The sequence below is a fragment of the Mesoplodon densirostris genome, chromosome 12 (genome assembly GCF_025265405.1).
Source record: "Mesoplodon densirostris isolate mMesDen1 chromosome 12, mMesDen1 primary haplotype, whole genome shotgun sequence".
NCBI classification, from domain to species: Eukaryota; Metazoa; Chordata; class Mammalia; order Artiodactyla; family Ziphiidae; genus Mesoplodon; species Mesoplodon densirostris.
In genome coordinates, this window is record NC_082672.1 from 36,858,243 (window position 1) to 36,877,318 (window position 19,076).

The 19,076-nt window shown below is 41.9% G+C and overlaps 1 protein-coding gene across 4 annotated transcripts in view; it reads right to left on the reverse strand.

Moving 5' to 3' along the window:
• The window catches only part of NCOA7 (nuclear receptor coactivator 7), a 152,064-nt gene that overhangs the window by 16,668 nt on the left and 116,320 nt on the right, over positions 1–19,076 (reverse strand). The gene's annotated exons all lie outside the window — the stretch shown is intronic.

The window sequence follows — 19,076 nt, forward strand, 5'->3', positions numbered from 1 at the left end:
AATTTTATTGATATCGGAATGCAGTTTGCTTCCAATATCTCTGTTCTCTTATACATGTTTAACATCTGAAGCATCTCTCCAGACTTAATCAATAGAGAGGTGGCTAGTTCCTGAGCAGAGGGTGGGGCTTTTGGTCCCAGCACCTCCAATATCCCCCCACCCCCCGCCCATGTAGAACAGTCAAAAGCACTCTGACCTTAGATTCTACACCTGCAACCATCACAGTGGGGGAGTGGAAGATAGATAGGATCAAATGATTCTTAAAGTCTTTTCTAATTACAAACTGGTAATTTCAATTTGAGGCTACTGTTTGGGACAATGCTAACATATTGCTAAGTTTTTAAAAGTTATAATTGTAAAAATATTATAACACAATTGCTATAGATTGAATGTTTGTGTGCCCCTAAAATTTGCATGTTGAAATCTAATCCCCAGTGTGATGGTATTTGGATGTAGGACCTTTCAGAGGTGCCTAGGTTATGAGGCATGACTGGGATTAAAAGAGACCCCACAGAGCTGGCTAGCCCCCTGTGCCATGTGAGAACACAGTGAAAAGACAGCCGTCTATGAACCAGAGTCAGCCCTCACAAGACACCGAATCTGCCAGCACCTTGATCTTGGACTTCCCAACCTCTAGAACTGTCAAAAATAAACCTCTTCTTTATAAGCCACCCAGTCTATGGTATTCTGTTATAGCAAACTGAACAAACTAAGACAAATATTAATTAAAACAAAAAAGAAATGTCACTATAATTCTAATATTCCCATCGGTCAAACTGTCTTTAGGTTTCTATAGTCCTATCTGTTCTTGAGCACATGTACACAGTTTTCTTTCCATTGTTATCAGGGCTAAGACATAATTGTTATATGTAACATAAAATAATGCATATTTGCCATGTTGCTAGTCCTTGTACTGACTTTTAAAAACATTTATTTATTTATTTATTTATGGCTGAGTTGGGTCTTTGTTGCTGCGCGCAGGCTTTCTCTAGTTGCAGCAAGCATGGGCTACTCTTCGTTGCGGTGCGTGGGCATCTTACTGCAGTGGCTTTTGTTGCAGAGCATGGGCTCCAGGAGTACGGGCTTCAGTAGTTGTGGCACGCAGGCTCAGTAGTTGTGGCTCGTGGGCTCTAGAGTGCAGGCTCAGTAGTTGTGGCGCACAAGCTTAGTTGCTCCACAGCATGTGGGATCTTCCCAGACCAGGGCTCAAACCCGTGTCCCCTGCATTGGCAGGCAGATTCTTAACCACTGCACCACCAGAGAAGCCCCTTGTACTGACTTTTAATGCCTACATTTCATGAAAGTAATAAACCACAATTACCCAAATTCCTATGCCTTTTGGATATTTAGGTTTTTTCCATTTCTTTGATTATACAAACAACATTACGATAAACATCCTCATGATCTATGCCTTTTGCCACCTTTTGAATTATTTCCTCAAGATTAGTTCCCAGAAAAGGGATTTTTAAGCCAAAGGGCATGATTTTATAGCTTGTGATTCATCCTGCCAAACTGCTCTTGAAAGGTTGACTAGTTTACTGACACGAGCATTGCAGTTTGCATCTAAGTCTCATAACAATCCTGCTTATCCTTCTTTTTTTAAATGAATTTAATATATATTTTAAGTTTTAACCGACTCACTTTGCATTTCTTTGAGTGGTAGTGGGTTAAGCATTTTTTTTTTCTTTTTGCGGTACGCGGGCCTCTCACTGCTGTGGCCTCTCCCGTTGTGGAGCACAGGCTCCGGATGAGCAGGCCCAGCGGCCATGGTTCACGGGCCCAGCCGCTCCGCGGCATGCGGGATCCTCCCGGACCGGGGCACAAACCCACGTCCCCTGCATTGGCAGGCGGACTCTCAACTACTGCGCCACCAGGGAAGCCCGGGTTGAACACTTCTTAAATGTTTTCTCCCTGGCTCCTTTCATGAATTGGCTCCTTGTGATTGTGGAGTCAATGTTTTTCTTTTCAATATGTGGGAGCCTTTATATAATGTAACATTAACCACTATCAAATGTATTTCTAAGCTGTTTTTTCCTTTTTATATTAATTATGCCTTTTCTTCCATAATATAGAATTACCAGTTTTCATATATTTTATACACACACACATATCCTCTCGGTTCCGTTTCTCTTGAGATCCTTGACTAATACAATGGACTACCTCGAAAAGCTCTGAAAAGCTACCTAAGAAAGCTATATAAGAAACTGATCAAAATGGTTATCTCTGTGGAATGGAATGAGGTCGAAGAAAGATATATTGCATTATATATATATATATATATCTTTCCATAAATTATTTAAATTTTTGGACTAGGTAGTACGTTTTATAATTTGAGAATTAAAATTATATTTCAAAAGGCAAATAACGAGAAGTTTCCATCTCACTCATATCCCTGTCCATCACATTCTGGGTCCACCTTTTTCCCCTAGAGTTGACCACTTCATTATTCCTTGTGTGTTCTTGTAGTGTTATTTTTGTAGATAGAAATAAATATGAATATAGATTCTCTTTGTCTTTCATTTCTACAAAAGATGGTACTATCCTCTATCTAGCTTTTTTCACTAAACAATATAGCCTGAATATCCTTCCACAACAGTATAGAGATGGCTTCCTCATTCTTTCTTTCATAGCTACACAGTACTTTACTGTGTGGATTTATCATAGTTTATGTAACCATCCTCTCCAGCTGGACACTTGAGTTTTTTCCAAGACTGTGGTTTTATAACAAATGCTGTGATGAGTAACTTGGTACGTCATTTTTGCACGTTTACAGGTAGAGCTGTAGGACATATTCCCAGAAGTGGGACTGTGTTATCAAAGGAGCAATTCACTTATGCTTTTTATATATAATATCATGTTGCCCTTTTTAGGGACGGAATCATTTTTTGCCCTCCTACCAGCAATATGTATACTCTTTCGAATCTCCGAACTATTATTAACATGTAGTATGACATTTCCTATTAAAAGTTAACTTAGGAAAAATCATGACTCCAGAAAGGTTTGATAAATATATAATTCTAGCGCTTCCCTGGTGGCGCAGTGGTTACGAATCCACCTGACAATGCAGAGGACACAGGTTCGAGCCCTGGTCCGGGAAGATCCCACGTGCTGCGGAGCAACTAAGCCCACGCACCCCAACTACTGAAACCTGCACGTCTAGAGCCCACGCTCTGCAACGAGAAGCCACTGCAATGAGAAGCACACACACCGCAATGAAGAGTAGCCCCCGCTCGCCGCAACTAGAGAAAACCCACCACGTGCAGCAACAAAGACCCAACACAGCCAAAAATAAATAAATAAATACATTAAAAAAAAAAAAATATATATATATATAATTCTAACTCTTTTAGTTTTCTAACACCTAAAAGTTAGTCCATCTTAACTGTATTTTAGAAAAAAGTTGAGAACCAAATATGCTTCACTCTATAACTTTTGGAAAAGGACACATTTATTACATGCTATCCACATCAAATAAAATCGCTTCCAAATATTTGTTGGCTAGCTTATTTGTGAGAAAGAGGAAAGCAGTCCCTGATACGTGGGAGCTAGCCTGCTGCTACCGGCCAGGGCCCAGTGTTGGGAGAAACTGGCCTGGCCCTCACAGCTAGGCCCTGGTATTCTCCCGCTGAACATTAACAACTTCACAAAGCATCAACATCCGGCAAAGCCACTCTACCACCATGATGAATCATGACAGAAACGAGACCACTGAGGTCTGATATCTAAACACAAACACTGTCCAACCACAAAAATGACCAAACATCTCTCTAATCTGGCTAATATAAATGACTGTGCTTCTTTACCGATTATGGCACTAGCCTCTCTGGTTTTTCCTCCTTCTACATACGATTTATAATGTGCTCAATCACAGAATGACCTTTGCTTCCTGACAGCTTCCAATCTAGAGCAAAGTCCCACTTCTTTAAGTTATCCCTCGAATCACCTAACATAAACCTACATCCTATGACCCCTTTCAAGCACCCTTTTACTGAGATGGCCCTTGGTCCCATGCAGTGCATTCTCCCTCGTTGCAACAAGTCAACCCAACACATTCAACTTCAGGTGTGTTCCTGGTTGTCCCTGGCTGCAGCGCATCGCTTCCTTCAATAATACTTCCTGTGTACCCACTATGTGCCAGTGACCCTGACCTTGAGGAACTACCTTCTGGAATATTAGGGTTGGTGGAGATATAGGATATCATTTAATCCAACTAACTCTCCTTAGATGTTAAGAGAATGGGGGCTCCGAAGCCTACTATCAGCATCACAGCCAGGACTAGATCTCCTGAGGGGGCAATCAGCGTTCTTTGAACCACACGACAAAGTCCTCCCCTTATCCCACATCGATTTCTGAATTGTTTCCCACTTAACTTCCTGGTTATGACACAAGACACATTTTTATCACTTTTTGAACCTACTTTCCATGAAGCACTGCTCATTTATCCTCTAACATTTTACTCTCAAAGGAGAAGTCACTGTACAAGCATAAACACTGAAAAAGCATCCCAAGAAATGCTGAAAGCTCATGCTGACATATACCCCTGTGTAAGGCTGCAAGGGAATGAGGGATGAGGCACAGATTTGAAGTTAAGATTTCATTTCTTCTTAGATATTATAAGAAAATATAAATTGTGAAAACTGCAGGTCAGTAAAGATTTTAAGGTGAGATCCAATCTTAGCAATTGCCAGTCACTTCCCTTTTTGGTGACAAAGACATTAAGTTGCTTGGGGAAACCATTTGAGCGATCTTTGTTATTATGTAGATGCAAGGTGAGTAGGACTTATTATTCTGGAGGAAGTTATAATTGAACACTCCCTGCTTGAGGAAGACAACTTTTTCCTCCAGCCCACTGGGCGGGTGGATGGGATGGAAGGTGGGTGAGAGGGAAGATCTGTATAAGAAGGAGGAATTGTGTGCCTAATACCTCTTTTTCAAAGTTCAAGATTATCAGAGCATCTCTGATGAATTAAGGTGGTCCTAATAGAGGTAAGACCTTAGGAAAGTATAATACCCCTTCTTCCACCCCATCCTTCTTGACGAGAAACTATTCAAGGGGGTGGGGGGAATGGCCAGGTCTAGACTCATGACCTGGGATCCACATGAATGCCATGGTTATCTTAGGAGCGGGTGAATGCGGGCATGGTGTGCTGCTGGGAAAACAGTGGGCATACTATGGAAGGAGATGGCTACATATGTCATACACATATGTGTGAGTTCCCAGGAGCTGTAACAAGTGAGGGGCTGGGGGGGAGGTGAGTTTTGGCACAAAGTATTCTTGCCTGCCCTGTGCCTTTCTCTCTAGAAGAAATATGTCAACCCGGGGCAAGAATCTGGGATGACCAAGTAAGAGAGGTTTATTCCAAATCTCTTCTCTTGGGACTGCTGGATTTCCAGTGAGTGGTGAATCAAGCCTCTGGGATCGTCTGTTGCCAGAGTGAGTGGCCTATTTTGCAGCAAGGTCAAGAGCAGCCAGGGCCAGCACTGGGCTTATTGAACTTACCACAAAAGGAAATATCTACAAAGCAGGGAAGAGGCATTCTCAAAATACCACAGAAAAGAGGGTCAAAGTCATAACAATTTTAATGTTAAACAGAGAAGCAACCTTCTGTTTTAAGCAATGCTGATGAAATATGTCAGCTACCTGAAAAGAAAAGATGTGATTCCCTGCCTTGAGGACTTCACACTGCACAACAGCTCTAAGAGGCAAGTGTTACTATGCCCAGTTTAAAGATAAGGAAACTGAGGCTCAGAAGATTAATGTGCCCAAACACCCCATCTCTGGAAATGTTCCAGCCAGTCTAAGCTGACTGCCTCTTCTTTTGTGAATGCTGAACCCTAAGGGGGATGGTACATTTTTGTACCTGTCCACAGACAGAGGTCTCATACTATAGGTCAACTACTTCCTTGGCTTTGGGTTTTATTAGCGAAGCTTAAGTAAGTGTGAGATGCCCTGAGTGGCCCTTAGGTCACATGCGGCCCACTCCCAATTCCCGCTCCCCAACCTTGCACGCACAGGCGCACATCGCTGCCAGCACTGTGCTCCATGCTCGGGGAACAGCGCGGGGCGGCCGCCTCACCTCAGCCATGCTCCTGGGAATGGTTCTCCACCGGCTGCGACAGGCAGGGCAGGAGCCCTGGACGACCTCCCACCTCTCTCAGGTGGTGGGCTTTATCTCTGCAGCCAGCGAAGTCGCCCCAGCCTCGAGAAGTCCCAAGAGAAGAGATTTGGAATAAACCTCTCTCTCAGGTGAGATGGCAAACCTCCGAAGTATGTTCTGCTATGGGGCAACCTGATGGGAAGTGCTCGTGTCTCTCCTCTCAGACATCCAGGGCACTGGCACACCCCAGTTTCCCTCAACTACAGCCTCCCACAGAAAATCGCCTCATTCTCTCATGTAGCGAGGGCCCTCACGCAGGCGTGAACAATTAAAATGGCCTGTTCCACAAGAGAAAATTAAAGTTCACTTGGAGCCAATCTTATTGCTTAATTCTCAGGCCCCTGGAGACCAAAGAGAAGAGGATGTGACTTCATCTTTTCTCCTGCTAGATTAGAGTGGCACTAAGTTTACTGAAGTTTATCTAACCTAATTCTTGGAATGGCTCTTTTTGGCTAACTTAACTGGATTTTCCTGGTGGTTAGTTCCCAGAACTGAACCCTGCCCTCTGGAAACAGGCCTAAAGTTCTGAAAATTCCCCTCCTAGCGCCTCTGGGCTCACCTCGCCCACTCCTTCCTCCTGACTATACCGGTTCCACTTTCACCTTGACCCTCAGCCCTCCTCTTTCCCCAGCATGAGCCCCTCCTGGATTCACACGCCCCCAGGCCAGTGTTTCCACCTCACCTGCACCGCCGCCCCCTGGAGCCACACAGCTTTTCTGATCCTTCTATTGAACTTGCCCTTCCAAATGCCTGGCCACAGAAACAAACAGCATCTTTCTAACTGCTCCCTTGGGATGATGCATGTCACTGAGTTTGCTTATGGGCGCTTAATGGATCCACTACAAGTCAAGGGCACCTCACACTGGCCAGGAGAAACCCTCCCTCGTGGGATTCTCTACTCCCCTCTAGCTCTCTTCCTTCACTGCTTCGCACAGCAGCTATTCCAGACTTCTACTTTCCCAAGCTCTCACCCCTGCTCTCCTACCCACCCACCCTGCCTGAACAGAGGACTCTCCGTTGTATCGTTCTAGTAATGCACTCCCCTCCGCGCCCCTCTTAATGGCCTTTCTCTTCAGAAGAAGGAACTACCCCCTCCTTAGTGGATTCCCTCCACTATTCCCACCTCACTCCTTCATCCCTTTATCTCCTTCATCTTAATCCACAAACTTACTTGCACTTCCTTAAACAATAAGCCTCAAGATTTTGTTTCTCCCTAAAACCTCCTTCCTATACCTCATCTTCCCTTCAGATTGTACTGTTAACATCTGGGTTATGCATTTTTTTTCCAACTCCTTTTCATTCCTGATTTTATTAACCTTTTAGTATATGCCCTTTCTTAAACCTGCCTCAGATACCGTCTGGAAGGAGGCAGGGTTTTTAAATCTTCTTCCCTCCTTCACTACTTCAGTGAAGCGGATTCCCTCAAACTCTATTGTGAGTTCTCAACAGTATCAGTTATCATTTCTCTTGACCTCTGAAAACCTGTTGATGGCTTTTTTAAAACTCAGTGACTCACCCTGTGGTCTCCATGAGTCACTGAGCTTCTGGCCTCAGTAACCTCAGGACACTATCTATGGCCTCTGGCCAAGCCAACATGATTACCAGTAATACCACCATGCTAGCTACTACGTGGTCATGAAGCAGTAACTGCAGTAACATGTGTGAGCACAGACCTCACAGGTCAGGTACTGGGTCCTGGAAAAAGCAAGTACTTAAGGAAGAAGCAGTAGAAGTGGTCCTGGAAGGAAGCCAAGAGGAAGTGGCAGGGAAGTAGAAGTGAGCTGATAGAATGCAAATCTGATCACTTTACCCAGCTGTGTAAAATCCTTCCAACATCTCCCTGTAGGTTTTAGGATAATTTCAAACTCCTTAGGCCAATCTCCCAAATGTGCTCTTTGCTCCAGCCATATGCTCTTGTATTTCTGCTCCACCATCCATTCTAATTATTATTATTATTATATACATAATATAATAATAATATTATTATATATAATAATTTTTATTATTATTACTATTTTAAGAAGAGCGATGACAAAGGTAAGCCCAGTGGAGAATCATTTCACACTGGGGTCAGGGACAGCTTCCCAGGGGCCAAGCGCAAGCTGAATTTTGTTTTTTGTTTCTTTTGGGGCTGCGTTGGGTCTTTGCTGCTGCGCAGCGGCTTTCTCTAGTTGCGCTGAGCAGGGGCTACTCTTTGTTGCAGTGTTGCGGTGTGCAGGCTCTAGGCACGTTGGCTTCAGTAGTTGTGGCATGCGGGCTCAGTAGTTGTGGCTCTTGGGCTCTAGAGCACAGGCTCAGAGGTTGTGGTGCATGAGGTTAGTTGCTCTGCGGCATGTGGGATCTTCCTGGCCCAAGGATCGAACCCGTGTCCCCTGCATTGGCAGGCGGATTCTTAACCACTGCACCACCAGGGAAGCCCCAAAGCTGAGTTTTGAAGGAGGAGAAAGAGCCAGTTACAGGAGGAAGAGAAGTTGCATTCTACTGGAGGGGACATGTGTAAAAAGACCTTGCATCTTAAGGGAAGGGTGATGCCGGAAGGAGGTCGAACTGGACATGGCAGAGGGAAAGAGGGACAATGCAGTCATGTCACTGGTGGCTTCTGACAGAGGATTCTGTGACAGGGAAAAGCTGCTGAGATGCAGTGCCTGCCCAGAGTGATCCAGGCCCTGCCCTAGAGCGAGCAGGTTGAGAGAAATAAAAATTCCTAACACAGTTCCAACAACACAGCCAGTGGGCATCTGAGCTGGGATGACCATGTTGAATAGAAACTCATCAGGCAGGGGAAGAATTCCTGACAGGTAGAATGAAAGAGCAAGTTTTACTCTTTGCTAATGGAATGGCAGGAAAGGGAAAAAAAAAAAAAAAAAGCCAGAAGGGCCGGGTCACTGGGTCACAGAAAGTCCTGGGCATGAGATAAAATGCTTTGACCTTATCCTGAGGCCACTGTTTACCAAAGTGTAGCAGGGGCAGCTCCACTGACTTCAGAGGATACACAGAGGAAACCATTTTCATAGTTACGTATTTATTTAAAGAGTATTAGGAGGAAATGCAACTGGCATATTATATACTTCAGATTTCACAGATATTACTGCTCAGGAAAAGCCTAAGTAAAAAAAAAAAAATTTGATCTAAATCCTTTGAAGACAACTATTAAGTAAACAGTATACTGTACAGATGGTTTGCAGATATGGGGATGTTGGAAAGGAAGTGAATGACCAAAGCTCGAGAAGCACCACTAGACAACACCCAGGGCTCCAGCAGGGAAGAAGCCTGGCCAGATATTCAGTTTAGAAAGACTGCTGTGGAGCCAAGTAGGGAAGGTCAGGAAGAGATAGGACCGACTAGAAACAAAGGCTCTGTGGAGAAGGCGACAGTGGTGATCCAGCCATGAGATGATCAAGGCCAGAGCCCAGGCGAGGCGGTGGAGATGGGGAGAAGGTTGCCATCCACACTCCTCCAGGCACAAAAATAATCCCCACCCATCCAGCAACTGGTAACACCAAAACCCAGCACTCAAGCTTTGTTCAGGTTTTCTGTCTAACTACAAATTTAGGCTTAATCAGATTTCTTCATAAGCCTCAAGGCTCCTTTAGAGATTCACCCCAAAGGAGACACCATATTCAAGCTACAAATCCCCATTTAGCAGATAAAGTTGTCATCTCCGAAGAAGAAATTCTTTGAAGGTAAGTGATAAAGGTCCTCAGAAGGCAGCAGGCTTACCTTAGAGGCAGCAAAGCGCTGCCAATTATAGGAAAGGAAGCAACAGCAGCAGTAACAACTCACTTTCATTTAGTGCATGGACAAGCTCATTTCTCACTATAACCTCAGGAGGTAGCCACGGTAATTATCGGTCCTATTTAAAGGGGGAAGAAGCAGATGCTTACACAGATTAACTAACCTGCCCAGGGCCACACAGTATGTTAGGGGCGGACCTGGTATTAACCTCAGGTCAGTTCTTGGTCCAGACCAAATATGCTTCACCATTTCCTTTATGGTCAGTCCCTCTGTCCTGGTTTTACTATTTCATAAAAGCCCATCACTGACAAAGCTGTAGGGTTGAGGGATATAAAAACTGATGACAAATCCGAGTTGATGCTTGGAACAAAATATTATTCTAACTATTCATAGATTAGGTGTAGGGGTTTTAGGTATGATTATAATCTATGCTATCAGACAAGACTACTAGTTACGGTGGGATTTTATTTACTGTTGCTTTTTTCCCTTTTTTTTTTTTTTTAAACATAATTGTGAGGTAAAGTACAAAAAGCACACATATCTTTTTTTTTTTTTTTTTTTTTGCGGTACGCAGGCCTCTCACTGTTGTGGCCTCTCCCCTTGCGGAGCACAGGCTCCAGACGCGCCGGCTCAGTGGCCATGGCTCACGGGCCCAGCCGCTCTGTGGCATGTGGGATCTTCCCAGACCGGGGCACGAACCCGCATCCCCTGCATCGGCAGGCGGACTCTCAACCACTGTGCCACCAGGGAAGCCCAAAGCACACATTTCTAAGTTAAAGACCTGACCTCCCAAGTTGGTGCCACTTGTTATCAGCTGGAAGTTTAGAGAAAGGTCCTTCATCTCCCTGAGCTTCTAAAATGAAAATAAGAAAACCTAGCTCCTCATATAGGTATCTGGAGCATTAAGTGTATAAGTTCATTCTACTTTCGAACAGATCTTTCAGAAAGTCCCTTCCATGTGATTCTCTAAAATCCTGCTACCACATAAACCAACAAACTTGACCAAAATGACCCAGAAGCAGTTAGGCACTCTTGTCTTATCAAAGGTCACCTGACCGGTAAGAAAAGAAACTGGGGCAATACACAGCAAGATATAAGCCCTAAATCACCCACTTGATGTCAAACTATATGCAGGAACCACTAAATAACTTAATAACTATTTCATTAAAAATATATTTCAGAGTACATTATGGCACAGAGAATAGGAAATAAGATAAGGAAAGGGAAGAAGAGAGAAAGAATGTGACCTAGAGAGTAATTAACTATATATGTATGCAGTCCCACTGTTCACTTGTATTGATTGTAAATTAAAGATATTTCAATGCACTTTGGCCTAAAACCTTCCCAGACTCCTCCATTCTGAATAGAGCCACAGAAACCCAGTAATGCAAAGCACTCTTGACCACAGAGGTTGTTACTAGAGAACTATCATCTTTTAAAACTCACCCTCAATGGCCTGACCCAAGGTCCTTATATGAAAGGGGTCATTTTAGGGACTTCCCTGTCAGTCCAGTGGTTAAGACTCTGTGCTTCCACTGCAGCGGGCGCATTTTCGATCCCTGGTTGGGGAACTAAGATCCCGCATGCCATGTGGCATGGCCAAAAAAAAAAAAAAAAAAGAAAGGGGTTATTTTACTTGCTTGTAAGGCCCCTTCTGGAGCCAATATTCTACAACTCCAGATGAAATCAACGGTTAGTAATGCCCTGATGTAATGCCCATTCTTAAAGGTTCTTTGTGTGTCTATGAAAAGAAAACATTATTTAAAAAGCACCAACTAAATAAGCTTCTTTGTTCTAGTTCACCAAAAATAATAGGAATCTTTTGAGAATCACTATCAAAACAAAAGTTACAGTTACAAAAAGGATCACTCAAAAGTAAGTAAAAACTGGGACTTCCCTGGTGGCCCAGTTGTTAAGACTCTGCACTCTCAATGCAGAGGGCCTGGGTTCGATCCCTGGTCAGGGAGCTAGATCCCGCATGCCTCAACTAAAGATCCTGCATGCAGCAACAAAGATCCCGCGTGCTGCAACTAAGACCCGGTGCAGCCAAATAAATAAATATTTTTTTAAAATAAGTAAAACCCAAAAGTTTATGTTAATATCAATGCTGGAGGCCTTCAGTTGGCAGCCTGTGGCTTGGATTCAGCAGCAGATGGGTGCTTTTTAGACTGCTCACCATATTTTTTTCTTAAATTAAACAGTGGCTAACACCGTAATATCGGGGAGATTTGACACACATAATCCACAATTCTATTTCTTTTGAAAAAGATGGGAAGATGTAGCAACACCAGGCTCACGTTCCCACATAACAGCATTAGGTTGGAGGTCGCGAGTTACTGAGCAGCTGATTCCCAGAGCAGGTAGTTAACAGTGGCCCCTGAGCTTCCCTCCCTCCATCCTTCCATCTGGCCCCTGCAAATATTTAGGTTGCAATAATCACTGTTTCTGCATACTTACTCCCAAACGCTATGTGCAGCACCCATTGGCAGGGACTAATTATCTTGCAGTGGAAACAGGCGACAAGCAACTCTCCAGAGCGCTGGCGCTCACTCCTCCACCAGGAAGCACAGCCACGACAGGAGAGCACTCACTTAAAAAGGGGTTATTTCTTCACGTGCTCAGGTCTGACCACAGAGTCACTGATTAACGCAAGGCATCTGCCAAAGCTGGTTAGTGAAGTTACTGATGGGTGGCTGCCTAACAAGGTGCTTCTGGAAAATGATGATGAATTGCTAGAACTTTAAGTCAGTGAAACAAAGGTAAAATGACCAGGAAAAGAATGAGAGGAAGCAAGATCACTTCAAACCATTTTAAAGTATTAAAAAAAAAAAGAAGTGAGAATATTTATATAAGTAACTAATAATCCTATCACTTATATTTGTTCAGTAGTTTCCTCAAACTTTGCACTTGTGTTAAACACAAAGAGAGAAAGATAATTCCTTTAAGGAATTATTTTGGACACCTTTTTGAACTTTGTCTTTATTAGTGACATTCTCACCTTAAAACATCATTATAAGACTACAGTATGACATAAAAATCACCAGGTTTGTATTCTGAAACATACCTGGTTTGGCTAAGTATGGCCTAAGTTGTTCTAGAAAGTATAGTACTTTAAAGATTATTCAGCACTATGGTCTTCTTGTCACTGACAGTTATTAAAGATTTCAATTTAGCTCTGATACCATTAAAAGATAACTTTTGATCAGAAAATCTAGCATTAACTATGGTTAAAGATTTCATGGCAGAAAACTGGGTCAGTCTGTGATTCCTTAATTCACGCTTTTTTCTCTAAGGAAAATGTTAAGAGCATTTTGCTTAGTCTTCATGAGGGTCCTTAGGACTTGGTTATCTTCCCATTGTAAAGTGAGTTTAGTAGGAGAATCAATTTTTTTAATGATTTTACTTCTCGTTAACAAAAGTAATGCATGCTCACTACATGCATGCAGATAGAATATTTAATGGCAGAGAAGGATACTCTCAAGTAAAAGCAGTTTACAAAAAAGTGTGTGTATATCTATACATACACAATTGTATATATATACACTATCATTACATTAATCCATGCATAGAAAAAGGCTGAAAGGCTACAAAAGTAAAGATAAATTGTAGTTATCTTTGTGTAACAAAATTATAAACTTTTTGTTTTCTTTTTGCTTTTTTATATTCTTCTAAATACTATATAAAGTCTATGCATTATTTTAATTATAAGTGATAAGTTATTTAAGCATTTTTGTCTATTAGACTATAGGCTAATTTATTCATGCACCCATCCAACTAACATTTAGGAATATATTATATTCTAGACCGTATGCTGTTTCTAGGACACAGTGTCATAAGACTTGGTCCCTGCCCTCAGAAGGTCAAAGTCCAGGAGGAAAAAGCCACAAGTAGGGCCTCCCTGGTGGCGCAGTGGTTAAGAGTCCGCCTGCCGATGCAGGGGATACGGGTTCGTGCCCCGGTCTGGGAGGATCCCATATGCCGCGGAGCGGCTGGGCCCGTGAGCCATGGCCGCTGGGCCTGCGCATCCGGAGCCTGTGCTCCGCAACGGGAGAGGCCACAACAGTGAGAGGCCCACATACCGCAAAAAGGAGAAAAAAAAAAAAAAAAAAAAAAAGCCACAAGTAGTCCACATTTGTAGAAGAATGTAGTAAGTGTTATGATAGAGGTGAAAGTATAGGGGAGCGGCATCTAAACCAGACAGGGGAAGTTCTCAGAGATGATATTTGAACTAATTTGTGCACTTAGGTGGGGTGGGTAGGGGGGTGGGCACCCAAGCAAGCAGCTAATAAGTCTGATTCATGTTTCTTAACACTGAAACACAGAAGGGTCATAATGGGAGCAAGAGATCCTAGAGATGTTAAATGGATAGAATAAGCTGGATGTGGTGACTGAACAATGTGGGGAGATGACTGAGAAGCAAGATTATGCCCATATTCTGGCTTTGGGGACTGAAAGGCTTGTGGTAGCAGTTACTGTGACGGAGAAAACAGGAAGCAGGAGTTAGGGGGACAGTGGCAGGGACAAAGATGGAAATAAGGGGACTTCCCTGATTAAGGCCTCACGCTTCCACTGCAGGGGGCGCGGGTTCGATCCCAGGTCGGGGAACTAAGATCCCACGTGGCACGGGTAAGACTGAAATCCTAAGGAAAATGAACAAAATTTTTCTTTTAAAAAATGGAAATAAGAAGCCCAGTTTAAGGCATGATCTGTTTTGAGTTTGTTTGATCCAATGGATGATCCAAATATTGAAGGTTACTAGGTATATATGTGTTTGGGGCTCAGTAGAAAGTTCTAGACTAAAGATAGCTGGAAATGATTGGCACATAATAAAAAGAATTAGGTGCAGGCAATTGTATATACAATGAGGAAGAGAAAGAGTCATTTAAAGGGTGACATTTAATGAAGAAACAAACTAGGAAGGGATGATAGAAAGAAAGAAGGTGTTAAAGAAATGAGGGATGGTCAGTGGAGCCAAATGCTGCAAAACGTTAAAGTCAGATAAGAACAAAGTAACGCCTATTTGTTTATCACAAAGGGGAGAATGCTTCGCAGATTCACCAATCCAAAGCAGTAGGATGCTCAGGGAAGGACCTGGGTACTTTGTATGTTTAAAGGCTTCTAGATGAGTTTATTACAAAGCTAAGTTTGGCACCCATTGATCTAAGCCATAAATTCTTCGTTAATGCCATATACTTTCATATCTGTGAAACAGAATACACTCTACCACAGGCTTCAGTCCCCAAAACGCCTGAATCTAGAAACTGGGGATGACCACTCCTGTGAGGGGAAAAGGTGCCGGACTTCACTTCCTCTCCCCAGTGCCTCAGTACCTGAGGGTTGTTCCCCCGTCAAGTGCAGGCTGGGAAAGGGCTGTAATTGTCAGTCTAGAGAGGGATCACTGCAGGGCATACTGTTTGGGGAAACAAGGATTTATGCAGGTAGAGAAAAGAAGGGAACTACCTGAATCGAGAATATAGTATTTTTAGAGGTGCCAAGCTAGAAAGGTTCTGGACTTATTGCGAAAAGCCCATAAAACGACTAATTCCAGTAAAACCCCAGATTCAGGCAGATCAAGAAAAAGCTAGAAAGGTAGGTCAGTCTGCAAAGAGCTTTTAAAAGCAAACAAGGGGTTTAGACTTGAATCCTGAAGGCTTAAGATATTTGGGGGGCAATGTGACAAGATCAAAATATCTTTTTAGAAGATGTGGCCATAAGGTACAAAATAGATTTTAAGGGGGGGACTTCCCTGGTGTTCCAGTGGTTAAGAATCCACTTTCCAATGCAGGGGACGCGGATTCAATCCCTGGTCAGGGAACTAAGATTCCCACAAGCCATGGAGCAACTAAGTCCACATGTCACAACTACTGAGCCCGCGCACCACAACTAGAGAGAAGCCCGCACATCTCAACGAAGATCCCACGTGCCGCAACTAAGATCTGACGCAGCCAAGTAAATAAATAAATAAATATTTTTAAAAAAATAGATTTTAAGGGGAGTAACTAGAGAAGCGGAAATTATAGTTTACGTATAAAGTGCTGCGTTCACAATAATAGTCATATAAAATAAGGTACCTGGATCTTCAGAAGATGAAATATCTTCTGATATTCCATCAGAATATGGAATATTATGTCCTACAAAATCCTATTTAGAAAACAGTAACTATGAGCATGAAACTATAGATAGAGCTAAGGACTAGCAATGAAACATATTTAATATGAAATACTTATTACTTACTTATCCATGGGATGAGCTTTCCACTGAATATCTTTGGGGGAAATGCTGACCTAAAGAAAAGGCACCCTTCCTAAAAATGGGGGCTTGAACACTTGGTTCTACTTTCTGAGGTAGGCAACCATGGAGAACCCTGGAGAGAGAATACACACACTTGCAGGAAGTACCTACTGCTCACAAATTGGATCTGAGAAATATGCATATGACATGGATAGCACCTTTTAGAAGGACAGACACCTGTGTGCTCATGGGTACATAACTTAAATTTTGTAAGTATTAAAAAAAAATCCCAACCATTACAAAGTGCTTGGGAACTTCAGTTATTCTTGACATTATGTAAGGAAATACCACGCTTTCTAAAACAGAATCAACTTAACATATATGATGAGTTTACTCTAAATGTGGGCAGGCACAAAATGTTAATTATCCCATGTAAAACAAAGGGCTTGTTGATCTCAATCAGAAACAGGTTACAGAAACATGGTATTTTAGATAACTTTTAACAAATATATATTACAAAATATAAATATCAAGGTATAAATTAATTTCTCATTAAAAGAGTCACACAGAATAAAAATCCTCAGGCCACTACTGACTTGACTCCGTAACAAATGTTATATAACAAGTGTTCACTCAACTTTAAAATAAAACATTTAAAAAGCTACATTTGCTTCCTTTCTCTTCTACCAAATGGATAAAGAATCATACCACTTAAATTTCCCAGTATGTGGGGCAAAGGGCACTCATGCTGATGGTGTATAAATTGCCACACACTTTCATGTGCAGCCTGTATTTAAACACCTTAAACGTATCCTTTGGTTTGGTAAGACAAGCTGAAGAATTTTACAAAGGTGTTTAATATAGCATTGCTTATAATGGAAAAAAAATTGGAATAACCTTATATACAAAGCAGAAACATAATTAAATCAACCAGGAAACATAATGGGGGCTACTAATTATATTGTTCATATACATAAAATAGTATGGTAGTACATAATGTGGAAAATATGCATAACATATTAAGTGGGGAAAAAACCAAATTGCAAAATAGATTCTACCTTCCTCTCCCCTCCCACTTATCTGTATGTTCAAGTGTTGCTAAAACTATCTTAGCATAATTATTTTCAAGTTTAAACACATTTAAAAATACCCACGGGCTCTCTCTTTCCCCCTTCCCCTCTCTTATTAGTTTACTTATTACACAAATCACACTAACCAATTAATTAATCTTGGATTAAACATTTATACATGATTTGGTAAATTCTACATAATTCCCACTGTTAACTCCATTTCCATCTTATTTATTTTAGAAGCTGGATATTATGAAATCAATTATTATGAAACATTTCAGAGATTGAGGCCATAAATAATTGAAAAAAAGAAAACTTAATTTGAATAGGAATTATTGGTTCTTTCTAAGAAAGGAAATATCTCAGTGTTAAGAAAGGAAAAAAGACAATTGTATTTTTTTATATAGAAGAGTATCCGAATGTTTGGAATACAATCTATATTGTCTCTAGAAAGTGCAAGAAACTGTTTTCACAAGATCCTCAGGGTAGGTTCCCAGTCTTACTTATTTATAATCAGCCCAGTGCCTGCCAGGACGTACACACTCAGTAATTGTGCAACTATGATCTAGTTACTTAACCCTCACCATGACCCGTTTTTCAAATTAGGAAATCATGTTTCAAATGGATAATGTATCTCATTCTAGGGCCCACAATTCCTAGGGATTCTCATTCATCTCAGTCCAATTTGGGGGCTCATTATTCCATTGGCCAGAGCAGGGCAGCCCAAGGCTCCATACCTCTTCCAGGGCAGGACACGATTCTGTCTTCTTAGACATCAGATAGCTTCTGGCACTGGCTCGCACAAAGTAAAGGTGCAAAACATAGATGCTTGTCAATAACAACAACCTTACTGCCTGTGGTACTTTATCAATTTAGGATTATCTTCCCGATAAAATATTCCTTTAGGAGCAATAATGTTGGGATTTTTGTTGTTGTTGCTTTGTTTTCAAATTGAAGTATAACTTACAATATTATATTAGTTTCAGGTGTACAACATAGTGCTGTGGTGTTTTATACATTAGGAAAGGATCACCACAGGAAATCTAGTTACCATTTGTCACCATACAAAGTTATCTTTTGTAGATTTCTGATTTGTGTTTACCGTGGGATTCATGTATGTTGACCTATAACTACATTTACTTGTTTTAAGCAGGTAATTATTTAAGTTCCAACACATTCTAAAAGATCTACATTTTTACCCCTCCCCCATTTTGTGTTTTTGATGTCATATTTTACATCTTCATGTTTATCCCTTAACTGTTTATTGTAGTTATAGTTGATTTTACAACTTTTTGTCTTTTAATCTTCTTACTGGAACTTCCCTGGTGGCACAGTGGTTAAGAATCTGCCTGCCAATGCAGGGGACACGGGTTCAAGCCCTGGTCCAGGAAGAGCCCACATGCCGCGGAGCAACTAAGCCCGTGCGCCACAATTACTGAAGCCTGCGCACCTAGAGCCCGTGCTCCGCAACAAGAGAAGCCACTGCAATGAGAAGCCCACGCACCGCAACGAAGAGTTGCCCCTGCTCATCGCAACTAGAGAAAGCCTGCGCACAGCAACAAAGATCCAATGCAGCCAAAAATAAATGAATAAAATTAAAAAAAAAATCTTCGTACTGGCTTATTTCAGTGGTTGATCCACAGCCTTTACTATATATTTGTCTTTACTAGTGGGATTTTTCCTTTTCTATAAATTCTTCTTGTTAAAGCTTTTTCTCTTCCACTTAGAAAAGATCCTTTGACATTTGCTTTTAGAGTTGGTATAGTATTTATGAACTCCTTGCTTATCTGAGAAGTTCTTTATCTCTCCTATTCTGAATGACAGTCTTGCCAAGTAGAGTACCCTCGGTTGTAGGTTGTTCTCTTTTAGCACTTAAAATTTA